The sequence below is a fragment of the Podarcis filfolensis genome, assembly GCF_964270895.1.
Source record: "Podarcis filfolensis genome assembly, chromosome: 9".
NCBI classification, from domain to species: domain Eukaryota; kingdom Metazoa; phylum Chordata; class Lepidosauria; order Squamata; family Lacertidae; genus Podarcis; species Podarcis filfolensis.
In genome coordinates, this window is record NC_139610.1 from 48,389,617 (window position 1) to 48,396,898 (window position 7,282).

Genomic DNA, 7,282 nt, shown 5'->3' on the forward strand with positions numbered 1-7,282 from the left:
AAAATATTTTGTATTTCTTTCAAAGCATAGTAGGAAACCTTGTACTTCAATAGACGTAATACTATGTTAGCAGAGCTGACCTGAACACATTTGAGTTGGTATTTTATTTATTTTTTTAACAATCTTGAAAAAGGGCTCTGCTATAGTGTTCACTCACTGAAACTAAGGATAATGGTTCCTAAAAGCTATTTCATTGTCCCTCAGTGACACATCAGCACATAGCTAAGTCTGATTGGATATAAATGCTTCTGATGCTATGATTGGCCAGGATTGCCCAGCTAACTAGTCCCAGGAAGAAAACTCAGTAATCACTGGGGAGAAACTACACAAAGCAGCAGCGGTAGGGAAATAATTCCAGTAAAGTGATTTGAAAAATGTGGACATTCTTATCAGTATTGTTTGGGGAAAATAATAATAATAGTAAATAATAATAATAATAATAATAATAATAATAATTTCATACTAAAAATCAAAATGGGCAAATGTTCAGCACAGACATTGTGTTCCCATGAGTCCTCTTCAGTTATATACTCAACCAGAATGCTTGTTCTTCTGTTTTGCAAATATTTTCTAGTTCACCATGACTTTAGTTAAATCTGTCTATCTATTCTATTGCTGCACTTCCACCTAGATATCTGATATTTCTTAAGGTACAAATAAATTGCATCCAATCCTATTCAGAAGCTAGCCTTTCTATTCCCCAGAGAGAAAATGAGCTCACCATAAGGCAATCACCATGGAATATACATATTGTTGAATAGTAAATAGTACAGATTTTTTTTCTAGTTTAAAATCAGCTCAGAACAACATTTACTTTTCCTAGGTGAACAGATCGTCTACTTCCTGCACGGCAGAGTGCAGCACTCACTGACTGGCCTTTAAATTTAGCAGCTGAAGGGCGAGTGTTTGTGAACATTCCATGAAAATGCATCTTCAAGTACAGTGGTACCTTGGTTCTCAAACTTAATCCATTCCGGAAGTCCATTCCAAAACCAAGTGCGATTTCCCATAGAAAGTAATGCAAAATGGATTAACCCACTCCAGACATTTATCTAACAAGACCACTGATCAATAAAATGAAAGCAATCAATGTACTGTACTATAAAATAAATAAGACAGTATTGTAGATAATAATAATAATAATAATAATAATAATAATAATAATAATAATAAATTTTATTTATATCCCGCCCTCCCCAGCCGAAGCCGGGCTCAGGGCGGCTAACAACACTAAAATAGTGCAACAATATAAAAACATTATAAAAATTAATTAAAATCAGAATTGATGGCAAACATAAACTAAAGTTTTGTAAAGATTGCCAAAGGAGGGAGTCAGGCTGCGCCCTGACCAAAGGCCTGGTGGAACAGCTCTGTCTTGCAGGCCCTGCAGAAAGATGTCAAGTCCTGCAGGGCCCTTGTCTCTTGAGACAGAGCGTTCCACCAGGTTGGAGCCGCAGCCGAAAAAGCCCTGGCTCTAGTTGAGGCCAGCCTAACCTCTCTGTGGCCTGGGACCTTCAAGATGTTTTTATTTGAAGACCGTAAGTTCCTCTGTGGGGCATACCAGGAGAGGCGGTCCCGTAGGTACGAGGGTCCTAGGCCGTATAGGGCTTTGAAGGTTAAAACCAGCACCTTAAACCTGATCCTGTACTCCACCGGGAGCCAGTGCAGCTGGTATAGCACCGGATGAATGTGATCTCGCAGCGAAGACCCCGTAAGGAGTCTCACTGCGGCATTCTGCACCCGCTGGAGTTTCTGGGTCAGTCTCAAGGGCAGCCCCACATAGAGCGAGTTACAATAATCCAGTCTGGAGGTGACCGTCGCGTGGTTCACAGTGGCTAGGTCAGGGCGAGAGAGGTAAGGAGCCAACTGCTTAGCTTGGCGGAGATGAAAAAATGCCGCCTTTGTTATAGCTGCAATCTGCGCCTCCATGGAGAGGGAGGTATCGAAGATTACACCCAAACTCTTAACGGACGGTGCTGGCACTAATTGCACCCCCGCAAGAGATGGGAGTTGCCCCCTCAATCCCATATCGTCCCGTCCCAGCCAGAGGACCTCTGTCTTCGAAGGATTTAACTTCAACCGGCTCCCACATAACCATCCAGCCACAGCTTCCAAGCATCTGATCAGTGTGTCTGGGGCCGAGTCAGGATGGCCATCCATCAACAGATAGAGTTGGGTGTCATCAGCGTACTGATGGCAGCCCAGCCCAAAACTCCGGACAAGCTGGGCAAGGGGGCGCATAAAGATGTTAAAAAGCATCGGGGAGAGTATCGCACCCTGGGGCACTCCACACACCAAGGAGTGGCGGGATGACAATTCCCCCCCAAGCGCCACCCTCTGTCCCCGACCAGAGAGAAACGAGCGCAGCCATTGAAGGACTGTGCCCTGGATCCCCACGTCGGCAAGGCGGTGGTCCAGGAGTTTGTGATCGACCATGTCGAAGGCTGCTGACAGGTCTAGAAGAATCAGCAGCCCCGACCCGCCTCGATCCAGCTGCCTGCGGAGATCATCTGTTAGGGCGACCAGAGCCGTCTCAGTCCCATGACCAGCGCGGAAGCCAGACTGGAATGGATCCAGAGCCGATGTTTCATCCAGAAACCTACCAAGCTGTTCAGCAACCGCTCTCTCAATCACCTTACCCAGGAATGGAAGATTCGAAACCGGGCGGTAATTGGATAGATCTAAGGGATCTAATGATGTTTTCTTTAAAAGCGGATGCACCACTGCCTCCTTCAGTTCCCCTGGGAATGTCCCGGTGCCAATAGCCAACAGTGGCACCGGATGTTCGGCTTCTGAAAAACATTAGAAAACCGGAACACTTACTTCCAGGTTTTCAATGTTTGGGAACCAAGGCGTTTGAGTACCAAGGTACCACTGTAATAGTATGGGTGGAGACTCAGATGCAGTGGGTCCCATGGAGATAAAAGATTTAAACCCAATCTTCATGTTAGATGCCGCAACATCAGGATGAATTTTCCACAGTATTTTTCTCAGTGAAACATTTGATAGGGGTGGGGAGATGGATCCCAAAGCAGCCATTTAGAAGACTTAACAAAATGAATGCAGGGCCTGTCTCCATGATGAACAGATAACCAACATCCTTCTGATAGTGATGCTCTGGATTCAGTTTTCCTGCATGGAACAGGAGGATGAACTAAATGGCCTTTAGGAGTCCTTCAGGTGCTACGATTCTAATACCTGTAAATAAAAATGCTCTGCACATTAAAGGAAGGAGGCTGTACAAAGACATAAAGGACAACTGCAACCTGCAATTGTTCTCTTTTTTTTAAAAAAAACAACCAAGCAGTTTTTTTAGAGGATAAACTTGTTAAATAAATAAAAGGTCACCTGAAAGAATCTTGACTAAACCTCCAGCCAGTGCTTTGACGGGGGAGTGAACAACAAATGACATCTATGACTGGAGAGACACTTCTGGAATTTTGCCAGTCCCAAAAATATCGAGATGATTGGTTGACTGCCAAAATATTGTTATGCATGAAATGCCTGCTGTATGCAGGATTGCAGAGCTAATACAGCTCTTAATGAATGGCAATGAAGACCTTTCCATGGCAGAAAACAGAAGTCTTGCCCCTCTGGTGCTGTCCTTTCTGTTACTGCTGAATTATACAAATTTAATCAAGGGAACAAAAGGGGTGGATTCCCCCCCCCCGACTGCCAGGTTAACAGTGTGCACTCAAACCAAAATGCACTGTTGCCGGCATGTACAAAATTACCAACAGGGATTCTGCTTTCAAGTCCACGGAATGAGTGGGCAGAAAGATGTCCTAGGCTGCTGCCTTGTTGGTATTCAGACTGATGGATTGTTTTGTGGGTGTATTCCGCAATATGTCTTTTGATGCAATAACAGTGCATCAGCGATTGATTTAGACTGGACTATCCACACGTTAGGGGACGTGGGTGGCACTGTGGGTTAAACCACAGAGCCTAGGACTTGCTGATCAGAAGGTCAGTGGTTTGAATCCCCGTGACAGGGTGAGCTCCCATTCTTCTGCCCAAGCTCTTGCCAACCTAGCAGTTCGAAAGCACCTCAAAGTGCAAGGAGATCAATAGATACCGCTCCGGCAGGAAGGTAAACGGCCTTTCTGTGCGCTGCTCTGGTTCGCCAGAAGTGGCTTAGTCATGCTGGCCACATGACCTGGAAGCTGTACGCTGGCTCCCTCGGCCAATAAAGCAAGATGAGCGCCACAACCCCAGAGTTGGCCACAACTGGACCTAATGGTCAGGGGCTCCTTTACCTTTACCTATCCACACGTTATTCTGCTTCATTAGGTGTTTTGTGATGCTCCCCCAATGTGGTTGCATTATTGGTGTCCAGAGGGGCACACTAGAGCAGCAGATGCAGGACAAAAAAATAAAATGGAACATTAAAAGTTATAAAAAGTTATAGGATTGCAGCAGGAAGCTACAAGATACGCACCAAGTGGAAATGAAGCAGTATATCTACCCTGAAACTTGGGCGGGCAGGCACAAAAAATATTGAAAACAATTTCACATGTGCCACCCTTATGCCATCAATGAGCAGGAATCATCATGAACATACAGTAAAAAGGGCATCAGGAGGCACTCTTACTTAACTGTTGTAGTGCCTGCCCATTCTCTTCCAGTACAGAAGCCAAGGCTTTGCAATCTAAAAGCTTACTTAGCTGGTATTTGTCAATGCTTTTCTCAATTTCACATACCAAATGGTTGTGATTTTTCTACCATTTCCTGACCTAGTTTTGTTTTCAGGGAAGAATCCTAGCAGGTCAGACATCCCAGCAGACTACAGCTGCTAGCATAGCATATCCATAGTACCCTTTTCTTCTTTCTTCTCCTCTGCACCCCCCCCCCCGGAATCCTGCAGGTTCAAACTGCCCCCTGGTGGCTGCGTTTGGACTATGACTAAATATTTCTACAGATACGAGTTTTCTTGTCATCCCTCCAGCTATCAAGGTAGTTTCCTATGCTTCCTATTCTTTCCCATACCATCCTTCTACTGCCACAGGGCAAGCAGATTGGGGGGAACAAAAGAATTGCCATGTTTCTATGTGCTGGAATGTTCTATGTGCAGTTGTTAAACTGGGCAGGTTGCATCCATATGCTTGCAGCTGCTGAGCTGCATCTTGGCTTCTTCTTGCCATTTGATTATCTGCCCAAATACAGAATTTAATTTACCATTATCTCTTATGTAGAGGTGAAAGGGAAGTTCTGAACAGTTACAGAATCCTAGAGGTTGAAGCTGCTGATTCAGGAAATCTACTACTAACCATAGGAACCTGACGACTGACCGTAGGAACCCAGGAAGCTGTCCTATACTGAGTCAGACTACTACTAGTGGTGGCTGGACTGGTGATTGGGAGTGGCCGCCGAGACCACATAACACCAGTCCTGAAAGGCCTTCATTGGCTCCCAGTATGTTTCTGAACACAATTCAAAGGGTTGGTGCTGACCTTTAAAGCCCTAAACAGCCTCGGCCCAGTATACCTGAAGGAGCGTCTCTACCCCCATCGTTCTGCCCAGACACTGAGGTCCAGCTCCAAGGGCCTTCTGGCAGTTCCCTCGCTGTGAGAAGCCAAGTTACAGGGAACCAGGAAGAGGGCCTTCTCGGTAGTGGCACCCACCCTGTGGAAAACCATCCCACCATATGTCAAAGAGAACAACAACTACCAGACTTCTAGAAGACATCTGAAGGCAGCCCTGTTTAGGGAAGTTTTTAATGTTTGATGTTTTATTGTGTTTTTAATATTCTGTTGGAAGATGCCCAGAGTGGCTGGGGAGGCCCAGCCAGCTGGGTGGGGTATAAGTAATAAATTTTATTATTATTTTTATTATTAGTAGTAGTAGTAGTAGTATTACTCAGTGTTGTTTACACTGACTGGCAGCAGCTTTTCATGATTTCAAACAGCTGTCTCTCCCAGTCTTACTTGGAGATGCCAGGGATTGAACTCTGAACCTTCTGCACCTAAGGCAGATGCTTTCATACTGAGCTACTGCCCTTCATCCAGGGTCTGCTTAGTTACCCCTAATGAAACAGAGTATGACCAGTTACCAAAGCAATCTGCTCCACTGTCAAAAAACCTCATTACATTAGAGGGTTCTTCCTAATGTTTAATCTAAATGCTTCTTCTTTCAATTTTAACCTGTTTGGTTGGTTGTTACTCCCTGGATCCACAGAAATCAAGTTTTCTCTCCATCTACTCTTGGACAGCTTTCCAAATGTTTGAAGATGGTTTGCATATCATTGCCTCATTCATCTTTTGCCCAGGCTATGTTGTTTAGTTGTGTCTGACTCTTAGTGACCCTATGGACCAGAGCACGCCAGGCACTCCTGCCTTGATTGTCCATGGAGTTTTCTTGGCAGGGATACTGGAGTGGCTTGCCGGTTCCTGCTCCAGGTAGATCATGTTTGGTCAAAACTCTCCACTATGACCTGTCCATCTTGGGTGGTCCTGCATGGCATAGCTCATAGCTTCTCTGAGTTATTCAAGCCCCTTCGCCATGGCAAGGCAGTGATCCATGAAGGGGCTAAACATACCCAGTTCCTTCAACCTTTCCTCACAGGATTTCTCCTCCAGACCCCTCACCTTATGCTTCTTAAACCATGGGGCTCAGAGCTGGACACAGCATGCCAAGTGAAAGGCTCTCATGAATCTGGGGTACTTCTGGACTTGGAGCAGGACTGAAATTGCTATTTAGTCAGCAATAATAGACCCTATAGGTCACCTCAGGCACGTAACCAGCTCCAGCTCCCCATGTGTAACCCAATAATAAGTATCAACCTCAGAACTGGAAACAAAATAAGAATCTCAGCATGATTTGCACAGAAATAAAATTTCCAACTTGATTAAACAAAGGCAAAAGATGGATAAGATCTAGCAAGTCCATCTAGCCTAACCTTCCCCAATCTGCTACCCTTCAAATATTTTAGATGCCCATTCATGACTGACTGTTCACCATACTGACTGGGGCTAATGAGAACTGGAGCAGACTAGCTCGTGGAAAGCTGATCTAATCAGTTTTTAATACATAAAGATCATAAATATGTAAAATAATATAAATAACTGCCCCTGGTTTATTGCTAGATCAATTCCTTTTGCCTTTATATAAAATGAATTCCATTATATACCATAAAAACCTCTGTATAGTTTTAGAGGAAACTGAATATGTGAATTTTTCATACAATTGAGAACTAAAGAGCTAGAAATAAAAAATGTAGTTATATTGCTTCTCCTAAAGTATAGCCCTTTTGAAAAGTTTGTTTTTGTGTTTGTGTTTTTGCTGC